The sequence below is a fragment of the Triticum urartu genome, chromosome 5A (assembly GCF_056163025.1).
Source record: "Triticum urartu cultivar PI428250 chromosome 5A, HENAU_Tu73, whole genome shotgun sequence".
NCBI classification, from domain to species: Eukaryota; Viridiplantae; Streptophyta; class Magnoliopsida; order Poales; family Poaceae; genus Triticum; species Triticum urartu.
Window position 1 is genome coordinate 37,295,009 of NC_141877.1, and position 13,472 is coordinate 37,308,480.

The window sequence follows — 13,472 nt, forward strand, 5'->3', positions numbered from 1 at the left end:
GTTGTGTTTAAGCTTGTTAAACCGACTGACCACATATTTAGGTCAGTCAATTCCTTACCGGTCCAAAGCCCATTACAAGGTGCGACCCAGCCTTTCCCCTCTCTCCCTTGTTTTTTCTTCTTCTTGTTTTCTCTTTTTATCTGTTTTTTGCAATCCTTTATTCTTTTTCTAGTAGTTGGGTTTTGTTTTTTTTTCTTTCATAGCTATATTTGGGATGTTGGGTAAGTGTAAATGTACGCACACAAATACTATACAATATGTATCAAAATTGCACTATTATATAGTGAATCTTTGCATTTTAATAAAGTGTAATTTCAGTGCAAAATTGTGTTCAGTTTCTTTCTTTCTTATTAAAGGGTGATACCAACGCTACTAATTCCTTTTTTGTTATAAAACTTTACTATTTTATTTTTCATTTTTTCATTTCATTTTTATTTTCTTTAAAGGTTATGTGAATGCTGCTAATTCATACTTTCATAGTGAACTTATGTTCTGTAAAAAAATCACTATATTCTTATATATTTTAATAAAGTGCGTTTTTCATATATATTGTGTGCAAATTTTCTCATTTTTGTTTTACATTTTTTTTAAATTTCCTTAAAGGGTTATACGAATGCCACCAATTATCCTTTCTTAGTAAACTTCATTTTTATTTTATTTTATTTTATTTCTTCTTTAAGGGTAATACGAATGCCACTAATTACACTATTATATTATTATTCTTGCATATTTTTAAAAAAGCACAATTTTTGTGTATAGTGTGCAAAAAATTTCATTGTTTGTGTTACATTCTTTTAGTATTATTTGTTTATAAAGGATAATACCAACGCCACTAATTCATTTTTCTTAAGAAAATTCATTATTTTATTTTATTTTTGTTTTTATCTTATTTTATTTAATTTTTAAGGGTAATACCAATTCCGCTAATTCATTCTTCCTTATGAAAATAATTACTTTGATTTTGTTTTAGTTTTGTTTCATTTTTCTAGTTTACCGGATGGTAATAACAGTGCCACTATTCATTCATTTTTAGCAAACTCCATTTTTTCGAAAATTCCCCTATCATATGCTTATTCTTGGATATTATTAAATTTGTAATTTTTATGAACTATGTGCAACTTTTTAATTATTTTTTACATTTTTGTTTTAGAGTATGTAGTAGAGTTCTAGAATTTTTTTGGATCTCTCTCTCTCTCTCTCTCACACACACAGAGAGAGAGAGAGAGAGAAGAAAACTAAACAAAGGGGGTGACTATTTGACAAGCCCCTAGTTTTTTGGCATTCAGTCAAACCACTCTCTAGCATCTGATCCACATCCAAACATCCAAACACCCAACTGGGTCCCCCCCCCCCCCCTATACTAAAACTAAAATTGAAACTGAAACAAGTTTAGAAAATAAAGTTTTCTAAGAAAGAATGAATTGTTGGCATTGGAATTACCCTTAAAGAAGAAAGAATATGACAAAAAGCTGAAAAAAAAACTTGCACAAAATTTACACTTTTCGAAGCATGCAAGGAATAAGCATATAACAGTTGACTTTTTTGCACTCTAGAATAATCTACACACATATTGTATAGTACTTCCATGTATAGTTACACACACAAAATAAAAAATAGTGTTTACTAAAAAAGAATGAAGTAGTGGCATTGGTATTTCCCTTAAAGAAGAAAGAAAATAAAAAAACAATTAAAACGGAAACTTGCACACAATTTGCACATAAATTACACTTCTTATAATATGCAAGAATGATCCTATAGTAGTAAAAAATGTGCACTCTAGTATCTGTATAGTAGCTGTATGTATACACTTGCATACACCCAACATCCAAATATACACATAAAGAAAAAAAAGGGAAAACTGATCAAGAAGAAAGAAAGAAAGAAGAAACAGAAGCAAACACACATAAAACAGAAAAACTACTACATAATTTTTTCAGTGGACTGTCAAATAGGAAAACCGCTGAAAAAAATAAATGAAAGGAATAGGGATGAGTGACATGAAAACAAGTTTATTTAAATTTTACTAATTATATCAATTAATATAAAATCTCTTAATTATTCTGCCTAAGTAATTATCAATTAATACTCCCAAGTGTCGGCGTCCAGGGAGTGCATGACCAACTACGTGTGCACTGTATACATGCACTGTATACAGCTACATCATCCCTATGCATGACTATGTGAGCGCGCGAGCATGCATGCACGCTGTGTGCTCTATGTAGCACTAATGCGTTGTGATTGTAGAAAAGAAAGCATTGACTGATGCTAAAAGAAAATTCAGGTACATGATAAATAGCCAAACCGATACTTGTGTCCCTCCTTGAAGAATAAAACTATATTTAGCTGCATGTAAGTCGTCTGGAATTTTATTTTGGGTCAGTCAATTTTGTGTGGCACTGATCTTGCTTAGCCATCCGTGCTATTTTTTCTGGTTTGTTCTCAGGCGTGTTTGGGTCGTGTTAAATCGACTGATCACATGTTTGGATAAGTCATTTCCTTAACGGGTCAAATCATTAGTGTGACCCAACCTTCCCCTTTCTCCCATTGTATTTTTCTGTTTTCTGTTTTTATCTGTTTTTTTGCATTACTTTTCTTTCTCTTTCTTATTAGTTGATTTTATCCTTTTGTTGCTATTTATGGGATGTTGGGTAAGTCTAAGTGTATGCACACAACTGCTATAAAATATGTACCAAAATCACACTATTGTATGCTTAATCTTTGCATATTAAAAAAGTGAAAGTAGTGTGCAAGTTTTTTTTCTTTCTTCATAAAGGGTAATACCAATGCTACTAATTCATTTTTCCTTATAAAACTTTATTATTTATTGGTAATATCAAAGCCACTAATTCATTCCTTTTTTCGGAACTTCCTTTTTCTAAAATTTCTTTATTATATGCTTATTCTTGCATATTAGAAAAAATGCAATTTTTGTGTAAACTTTGTGCAAATTTTGGAATTGTTTGGTTTAGATCTTTGTTTCATTTTCTGCCTTCTTAAATGTAATACCAATGCCACTAATTCATTTTTCTTAGAAAACTTCACTATTATAATTTGTTTTAGATTATATGTGGAAACTACTTTATTATGAAAAACTTCATTGTTGTGTGCAAGTATTATACAATATGTATGCAAATTATAATTGGGTGTGAAAATTGCACTATTATATGTTTATTCTTTGCATAATACAAAAGGTGCAATTTATGCCACTAATTCATTTTTTCTAAGGAAAACTTCTTTTTGCAAAAATTCCACGGCTATATGCTTATTTCTGTGTATTATGAAAAAACATAATTTATGTGTAAATTTTGCCATTGTTGTTGTAGATTTTTCTTCATTCTTAAATGGTAATACCAATACCACTAATTAATTCTTTCTCGAAAACTTTATTAATTTGATTTTTTTCCCGCTTGTTTTATTTTCTTTCTTCTTTTAGGTTAATACCAAAATCACTAATTAAGTCCATTGTATGAAACTTCCTATTTTATATGAAAATTCCACTATTATATGCTTATTCTTGCATGTTATATTAAACCGCAATTTCTATGTAAATTGTTAGCAAAAAATCATTATTATTATTTTCTTTCTGAAATGTTCTTCTATTATTTGTTTTATCTTGGTTGGCTGGTCAAGATATTCTGAGATGTTCTGCTTAACTATCTTGGCATTTGGTTATACTCCAGTAAAAATCACATCATCTGGTGGACCTAGCTCATTTATAAATCTTGGTTTGGCAGTTGGGGTACAAAAAGGTGAGGACGTTATCGAATATTTAGAGTACGTAGTAGAGTTCTAGATAATTTTTGATATCTCGGTTTGGTACTCGACATACCAAAAAATAATTATTTGTGGTTTGTGCTTGTTATCAGTTTTCCTTATCCTCTGCATTTATTGATGACGTTTTCACCCTTTTCAGAAACATACATGCATAAGCTTTCACCAAGCTACCGTCTACACTGGGTCAGATGTACTAGAGTGGAATTTGAGCTCTATGTTGGTCAGAGTAGTTTTTAGCTAGTTGCATTGCAAAATGGATATTTTGATGAGAGATGGGTTGCGGCTTCGCTAACACTCTCGTTAGATGGGCCACGCTCACAGGTTGCTCATTTCCACGGCTTGGCTCTAAAGTACTAGCATTATTGTACGCACGGTATTATCTGCAGGAAGCAGATCGATTGAAACGAATTTGTGACCAGTCGATTGACCTAATTTTCGTTTTCGGTCAACTGACCTCTAGCCGGTTACATAAAACTTCCAATCTACGATTTTCTTTATCAAGGACGGTTGTTGTTCTGGTGTGTTGATTCTGTGGAACATTAGCATGACGACTTCGAGATTGTCTACTACAAGAATGTTTGACCGGCTACAGCGAGGTAGAGGGGTGATGGCGACGACGTACCTTTTGGCTCGCTCCAGTGCTTCTAGTCCTCGCTAGGTGGTCCACGGACCTACTTGTAATTTGTAATACATTTTGTGTTCTGTACCAGCACGACAAATTATGAATGGATCAAAAAAATTACCCAAAAATGTATATACGAAGTACCTCTCGTGCATGCTTGTTCATTCTATGTAATGATGTACAGTGCTGCTTGTTTATTCTGTGTATAGGGTTGAACGAGAGTTGTATGGGGTGTCTGGTTTAATGCGTCACCTCGCGTCAGAGGTTGGTGTTAGAGCAAATACAATAGAGCTGAGTCAGCTGGCTATAAGAAATAAACTAGTATATTTTTGTTTAGTTGGAGAAAAAAAAAGAAGAGAGAGAAGGTAAGCATGCTCTTGGTGAAGAGCCAGCTCTAACACGTGCTCCTAGGCATTTTGTGAGAGTGAAAGGTGGGTCATATGATAAAAAAAAGTAATACACTCTTTTAGTCAACTATTGTACATATTAGCTATAACATAGACTATAGATGACATGTCAATGGCTTATAGCAAGCAATTGGCTATACAATTAACCATGCTCTTAGTCGACTTTGCGGTGATTGCATTATCCAACGACCCGGCTTCATTTTTCATGCATGCAACGGTCCCCCACAATTTTTTTTTCTTTTTTGCATTTCTAGTACTCATGCATGCATGCATGTTCCTTGGAACCAACAAATTAAAATGCCATCAATTAAACTCATCTTCATACTAAGCACAATGAAGTATGATGCTAGTAAAGTACAATGTGCAAGTGCTAGTCGTTCATTATGTGCCGGCACAGGCCGTTGAACAAGCTAGCTAGAGCCTAGAGGCGTAAGGCGTCTGGTGTAACACGTAATGTATCACCTCACATCTGTTAGAGTTTGGTGTGTGTTGGTCTTGGTCCGGGATGATTTAATCCAATGCCCCTCATTTTCCACACATCACATCGATCGATCATGCCGCGTGTTCCTCCAACCAAATTATAGTTGCATTATCTAACTAGCACTTGTGCCAGTACATATAATCAACGTAGCAGTATTAGTAAAGTACAACCCCTCCTTCCATCAGTTAAGCAACAGCTGCAGCGACAACTAATCGGTGGACGGCGACGGCCAGCGAATGGAAGGGAGCCGGTGGCTTGTGTGCGAGCACCATTTCATGTGTTTCGCCGATCTCTGCAAGTGGGTGATGAGAACGTAGACTTGGTTGAGTCAGACGAATAGCTGTCCTGGTTACAGACGACACCCACGGACAGCAGTTGTTTTTGCTTGGGATAGTTACGTACTGTACGAGGCAACAAGTCAGACGGACACGTATGTCGGCCATATCCAAAAGTCCAACCCCCCACCGTACGTACGCATGTACGTACGACCCGGCTAGCAACAACAGAAAGAAGGGACAGGGAGCGATCGGCAGCGTCACATATCGATCGCGGTCGTATACATCCACGTACACTTCTATCCGATCCACACGACGATAAGGATGGATGGATGATAAGCCGGCTCTCTTTTCTCTCTCACACAAGGTCAGACCGCGTGCAACTAGATCAGGGCTGGCACGGCAGCGTACGTCAATCCTTGGGCTGCTGCATTATTGCCTTATATATTAGCGTATACTGATCTTCTTGTGCAGCTGTGCATGGCGTGTCCGCTGAACTGAAGCCGTCGTCGTGACTTTCCACAAATAGGGACGCGTCCACATGCACGGTCAAACAATTGCAAGGTCAAATAACTTGCTACACGCACATCCAGCGGAATTTGACAGGAATGGAAATAATCCCATTCGTTGCTCGTATAATATGTGTGCATAGCAGGCATTATTCACGTAATGTAATGTAATGATACGGTGCGGTGTGATACGAGAGTGAGCCAATCGGGCTCTTCTCCTGCAAATTATGCAAATCCAAGTGGCCGCCATTCAAAACTGTTCCTAGCTCGATCGCCAACAACTTAGTAATTAACAGCAGCTAACTAGCTTAGCAGTCGGCGCCAGCTGCATTTCCCTCCTAGAAAAACGCCTGTGCACATGGATGCACGATCTTTGCTTACATGTGCAAATCTAAGATCATGTTTCATTGGGCTTGCGCTTTATTTGGTGCTTCTATATGTTGAGTAAATAGGCAATTTTTTGATTAAATTAATACATGAGTAAATCACTAGCATGGCATTGACTAAGTTGATGACGTACTGACTCTGATCTAAACATGCACGTACTAAGTAAACAGTAGACAAATCTACACATACTGCTAGTACTGCTAATATGAAAATAATCAGGAGCGGGATAAACGAGTTATACCCTCCAGTAGGCCACGCAGAGGCCGCGGCTTTGGTGGCAGCAGCGGCATCCTCGGCGGCCTTCTTGTCGGCTTCAGCTTTCTCGGCGGCGGCACGGTCGGCGTCGGTGGACATGGTGATGATGAAGGCGACGCGGACGTAGAGGAAGTAGACGATCGGAAGCGAGCAGTCGCGTAATCGCTGCCCAAAAACCTATTCGCCCCTCACCCCGTACAGGAACCAGAAGGGCGTGGTTTCGGAGACCTGCTCTCCCGTCGACCGTGTACGCGGCGGACGGGATGGAGTCACCGGCGGCAGCAGCAGCAAAGGAACGACGGTGGGCGTGCGCGTGAGCAGATGTGATCTGTTCGTGGCGGCTAGGGTTAGGAGACACCGCATACTTATAGGCGCAGCCGCGTGGAGAGACGTGGGCTCGACCCACGTCCGAGTCCGTGACAGCCCACGATCCGACGTCTCAGATCGTGGCCCAGCTGTCAGAAAACTCTCCGTTAGTGACTGGCAAAAATAAGCGCGTAGGTGTCAGCTTGGCTCGGCTCAATCCCGCAATCCGCGGCGCGTCGTGACGAGGCGTGGCGTGGCGAGGCGGGCGGCGGAGGAGGAGTGCGCGAGGGCCTCTTCTCTTCTCAAGCTCCAATAGCATGTAGAAGAGAAACCCTTATAAACCACTCCAACTCTCCTTCCACTTTCGGGGTGGGACTAAACTTCCCACCACACCTAGTGCCATATAACCCACATGGGCCCTTAGAGATTTTTCAGAAATTGCAATATGGGCCTAGAGCCCATCTCAGATTTCAGCAATCCCCCACCAGATCTCGAGGGCCCATTGTGTCCTCTGTTCCAATTGCTGTTTCGATATACCAGTGTTTCAGTAAAGACCTGTTAAGGTTGAACTTCACCTAGAACAAGTGGCTACACTCCTTCACAACTGAACAATGGACTATGCCTTGAATTGTCAGTTTGGCGTAAAGAAGTTTCACTACATGTCTTACTAGTACTAGGCTGCCGAAGGCTGACCCCTCGGGTGGAGCATATAAGTCACACTCCTGGCCTATTCATGAGCTTAATAGAGATCACCCCAATCTCATAGACTGTGACCAGCAGTCGGGCTCATATAGGTGTGTTCCTCCAAAGATCGCTCTGTAGGATAGCATCTTGCTTTTATAAGCTTTGGAACACATTGAGACCGTAGTCATCCTACCATACAGTATCGAGAGTATTGCATCTCCAACGGAGTGGGTTAGTATAGTTACTCTCCTCAGTTCACCACTGGCTTGTTTTCTTAGGTCCTAGTTCACGGGATCTCCGATCACATAGGTTGGGTTACCACCATGGCAACTCATGTGGGTCTCATACCCATCTCCCTCGATGCATTATCTATCACAACACGTGATAGCCCTTTTGTAAAGGGATCTGCCAGATTCTTAGCCGTATGGACATAGTCCAACGCTATCACTCCGGAGCTTCTTAATTTTCTGACAGCTTTTAATCTCATTCTTATGTGTTTGGTGGACTTCATGTTGTCCTTTGAACTCTTCACCTTGGTGATGACAATCTGATTGTCACAATTCATAAGGATAGCCGGAACCGGTTTATCAACCAATGGCAAGTCCATCAAAAGATCTCGAAGCCATCTCGCTTCAACACCAGATGTGTCTAATGCCGTTAATTCTGCTTCCATTGTCGATCTCGTTAAGATCGTTTGCTTGCAAGACTTCCAGGAAACAGCGCCACCTCCAAGAGTAAACATATACCCAGTTGTGGCCTTCATCTCATCAGCATCAGAGATCCAATTCGCATCACTATACCCTTCAAGTACCGACGGGTATCCGGTATAGTGAAGTCCATAGTTCATAGTACCTTTCAGATACCGCATAACTCTCTCAACAGCATGCCAATGTACATCACCCGGTTTGGAAACAAACCGGCTCAGTTTGCTCACAGCAAACGCGATGTCAGGCCTCGTTGCGCTCGCTAGGTACATCAATGAACCAATGATTTGAGAGTATCTCAATTGATCTTTAGCCATGCCTTTGGACTTTCGAATCAATACGCTAGGATCATATGGTGTTTGAGATGGTGTGCAGTCCGAATATCCAAAACGACTCAACACCTTCTCAATGTAATGGGATTGCAGAAGTGTGATCCCACCCTCATTATCTCTCAGTAGCTTGATGTTCAAGATAACATCAGCCACACCAAGGTCTTTCATCTCAAAGTTCTGAGATAGAAACGATTTGACCTCCTCAATGACTTTGAGGTTTGTTCCGAATATCAGTATGTCATCAACATACAAGCACAGTATAACTCCTTCGCCCCCACCATGGCGATAGTATACACATTTGTCAGCCTCATTAACAACGAAACCAACAGATGTCAGAGTTGTATTAAACTTATCATGCCATTGCTTAGGTGCTTGTTTCAGGCCATATAAAGATTTTATCAACCTACACACCTTTCTTTCCTGAACATCTATCACAAAGCCATCAGGCTGTTGCATGTAGATTTCCTCCTTTAGCTCTCCATTTAGAAAAGCCGTCTTAATATCCATCTGATGGACGAGAAGACCATGTGAGGCCGCCAACGAGAGTAATACTCGAATGGTGGTCAGTCTAGCCACAGGTGAATAAGTATCAAAGAAATCTTCCTCTTCTTGCTGGTCATAGCCCTTGGCCACAAGCCTAGCCTTGTACTTTTCAATCGTACCATCGGGCCTAAGCTTCTTTTTGAACACCCACTTACATCCCAGTGGTTTGCAACCATAGGGACGGTCAGTGATCTCCCATGTCCCGTTAGCCATGATGGAATCCATCTCGCTACGGACCGCATCCTTCCAGTAGTCAGCTTCTGGAGAGGCATACGCTTTTGAAATAGAAGTGGGAGTATCATCCACGAGGTACACGAAGAAATCATCACCAAAGGTCTTTGCAGTCCTTTGTCTCTTGCCCCTACCAAGGGTTTCCTCATCATCCTCCTCAGGATTTTCATCATGTGTTTGTTCATAATATTCCATAGGGATGGCAGGTTCAGTAGTCTCAATTCCTGTCTAGAAGTGCTTTGCATATCTCTCATAGGAAAAATATCCTCAAAGAATGTAGCATCCTTAGACTCCATAATTGTACCGATCTTCTGGTCAGGTACCTCAGATTTCACTACTAGAAATCTATAGCCAACGCTATTCTTAGCGTAGCCCAAATTAATGCAGTCCACGGTCTTATGTCCAAGCTTACGCTTTTTGGGGATCGGCACGTTGACTTTCGCCAAACAGCCCCAAGTGCGCAAGTACGAGAGTGTCGTCCTTCTCTTTTCCCATTTCTCATAGGGAGTGATCTCACTATCCTTTGTCGGAACTTTATTCAGGACATGACATGCCGTCAATATAGCCTCCCCCCACCATGCCTTGGATAAACCCGATGTATCTAAATGGCGTTAACCAAATCAGTTAGAGTACGGTTTTTCCGCTCGGCAACCCCGTTTGACTGGGGTGAATAGGGAGGCGTCCTCTCATGAATAATGCCGTGTTCCGCACAGAAGGAATCAAACTCACTCGAGAAGTACTCTCCACCACGATCTGACCGGACTCGTTTAATTTTCTTTTCAAGTTGATTTTCAACTTCTGCCTTATAGATTTTAAAGTAGTGTAGAGCCTCATCTTTAGTATTTAACAGATACACATAGCAATATCTAGTGGAATCATCTATCAATGTCATGAAGTATCTCTTTCCACCTTTAGTCAACACACCATTCATCTCGCAAAGATCAGAATGTATGAGTTCTAATGGTGCCAGGTGTCTCTCCTCCGCGGCCTTATGAGGCTTGCGAGGTTGCTTAGCTTGCACACATGAAAGGCACTTAGAACCTTTGGCTAAAGTGAAACTCGGGATTAAATCCAACTTGGCTAGCCGCGTCATAACACCAAAACTAATGTGACAAAGACGTGAATGCCAAACTTCAGATTCATTAACATTCGAATGAATATGGTTCACGACTTTATTACAAAAATCTGCGAGGGAAAGGCGGAACATCCCTCCGCTCTCATAACCTTTTCCAACAAAGAGTCCATATTTTGTAACAACTAATTTATTAGACTCGAAAACCAACTTAAACCCTTCTCTACATAGAAGGGAGCCACTAACGAGGTTCTTCTTGATGGCAGGGACATGCTGCATGTTCTTCAGCTGCACGATCCTTTCCGAAGTAAACTTCAGATCGACCGTGCCAACACCATGAACAGAAGCACTCGCGCCATTCCCCATCAATACGGACCCGTGACCTGTGACCTGGTAAGAAGTGAACAATGAAATGTCAGCACACACATGAACACCTGTACCTGTGTCCACCCACCAATCGTTGGGTTGAAACACTAAAAAAACAGTAAATAAATTACCGTACCCAGATGCACCATTCTCATTGTTGCCCACAATCATGTTGACAGACTTGGAGTCCTGTCCTGACTTCTTGTACTTGTTTGGGAACTTGTTGGCCCAATGTTCAACCGAACCACAAGTAAAGCAGCCCTCGTCCTTCTTGTTCTTCTTGAAGGTCTTCTTACCCTTCTTCTTAAAGTCGGTATTGTGTTGGACACCGTTCTTTCCCTTGGGCTTGTGGGAGTTGAAGTTCTTCTGGTTCACCATGTTGGCAACAGAAGTCCCTTCGGCCCCTTTTCCGTGCGAGTCTTTTGCCCTCGGATTCTGCTCAACAATCAGATGGCCAATGACATCCTCCATAGAGAATTCACGCCTCTGATGTTTCAGAGTGGTGGAAAAGTTCCTCCAGGAATTAGGGAGCTTAGCGATTATGCAGCCCGCGACAAACTTGCCCGGTAACTCGCACTTGAGAAGCTCAAGTTCCTTAACAATGCATATTATCTCATGAGCCTACTCCAATACAGGACGGTTTTCAACCATCTTGTAATCGTGGAACTGCTCTATAATATACATCTCGCTCCCTGCATCGGCGGCCCCGAATTTAGATTCGAGCGCCTCCCACAAGTCCTTGGCGACATGCACATGTAAATATGCGTCGACCAGTTTATCTCCGATCACGCTAAGAACTGCTCCGAGAAACACAACGGTAGCCTCCTTGAACTCCTTCTCCTGTTCAGGAGCAATCGTTCCCGTGGAGACACCGGTGACCCAGAACACGTTCATAGCCGTGAGCCATAACGTGGTCTTAGTCTGCCAACGCTTGAAGTATGTACCGGTAAACTTATCCGGTTTCAGTGCAGCGGCAAAGCCACTTACCGAGAAATTCCTTCACATAATAGGTTTTTGGATTGTTGAGTAAATAGGAAATTTCTCGATTAAATTAATCCATGAGTAAATCACTAGCATGGCATTGACTAAGTTGATGACGTACTGACTCTGATCTAAACATGCACGTACTAAGTAAACAGTAGACAAATCTACACATACTGCTAGTACTGCTAATATGAAAATAATCAGGAGCGGGATAAACGAGTTATACCCTCCAGTAGGCCACGCAGAGGCCGCGGCTTTGGTGGCAGCAGCGGCGTCCTCGGCGGCCTTCTTGTCGGCTTCAGCTTTCTTGGCGGCGGCACGGTCGGCGTCGGTGGACATGGTGATGATGAAGGCGACGCGGACGTAGAGGAAGTAGACGATCGGAAGCGAGCAGTCGCGTAATCGCTGCCCAAAAACCTATTCGCCCCTCACCCCGTACAGGAACCAGAAGGGCGTGGTTTCGGAGACCTGCTCTCCCGTCGACCGTGTACGCGGCGGACGGGATGGAGTCACCGGCGGCAGCAGCAGCAAGGGAATGACGGTGGGCGTGCGCGTGAGCAGATGTGATCTGTTCGTGGCGGCTAGGGTTAGGAGACACCGCATACTTATAGGCGCAGCCGCGTCGAGAGACGTGGGCTCGACCCACGTCTGAGTCCGTGACAGCCCATGATCCGACGTCTCAGATCGTGGCCCAGCTGTCAGAAAACTCTCCGTTAGTGACTGGCAAAAATAAGCGCGTAGGTGTGAGCTCGGCTCGGCTCAATCCCGCAACCCGCGACGCGTCGTGATGAGGCGTGGCGTGGGGAGGCGGGCGGCGGAGGAGGAGTGCGCGAGGGCCTCTTCTCTTCTCAAGCTCCAATAGCATGTAGAAGAGAAACCCTTATAAACCACTCCAACTCTCCTTCCACTTTCGGGGTGGGACTAAACTTCCCACCACACCTAGTGCCATATAACCCACATGGGCCCTTAGAGATTTTTCAGAAATTGCAATATGGGCCTAGAGCCCATCTCAGATTTCAGCAATCCCCCACCAGATCTCGAGGGCCCATTGTGTCCTCTGTTCCAATTGCTGTTTCGATCTACCAGTGTTTCAGTAAAGACCTGTTAAGGTTGAACTTCACCTAGAACAAGTGGCTACACTCCTTCGCAACTGAACAATGGACTATGCCTTGAATTGTCAGTTTGGCGTAAAGAAGTTTCACTACATGTCTTACTAGTACTAGGCTGCCGAAGGCTGACCCCTCGGGTGGAGCATATAAGTCACACTCCTGGCCTATTCATGAGCTTACTAGAGATCACCCCAATCTCATAGACTGTGACCAGCAGTCGGGCTCATATAGGTGTGTTCCTCCAAAGATCGCTCTGTAGGATAGCATCTTGCTTTTATAAGCTTTGGAACACATTGAGACCGTAGTCATCCTACCATACAGTATCGAGAGTATTGCATCTCCAACGGAGTGGGTTAGTATAGTTACTCTCCTCAGTTCACCACTGGCTTGTTTTCTCAGGTCCTAGTTCACGGGATCTCCGATCACATAGG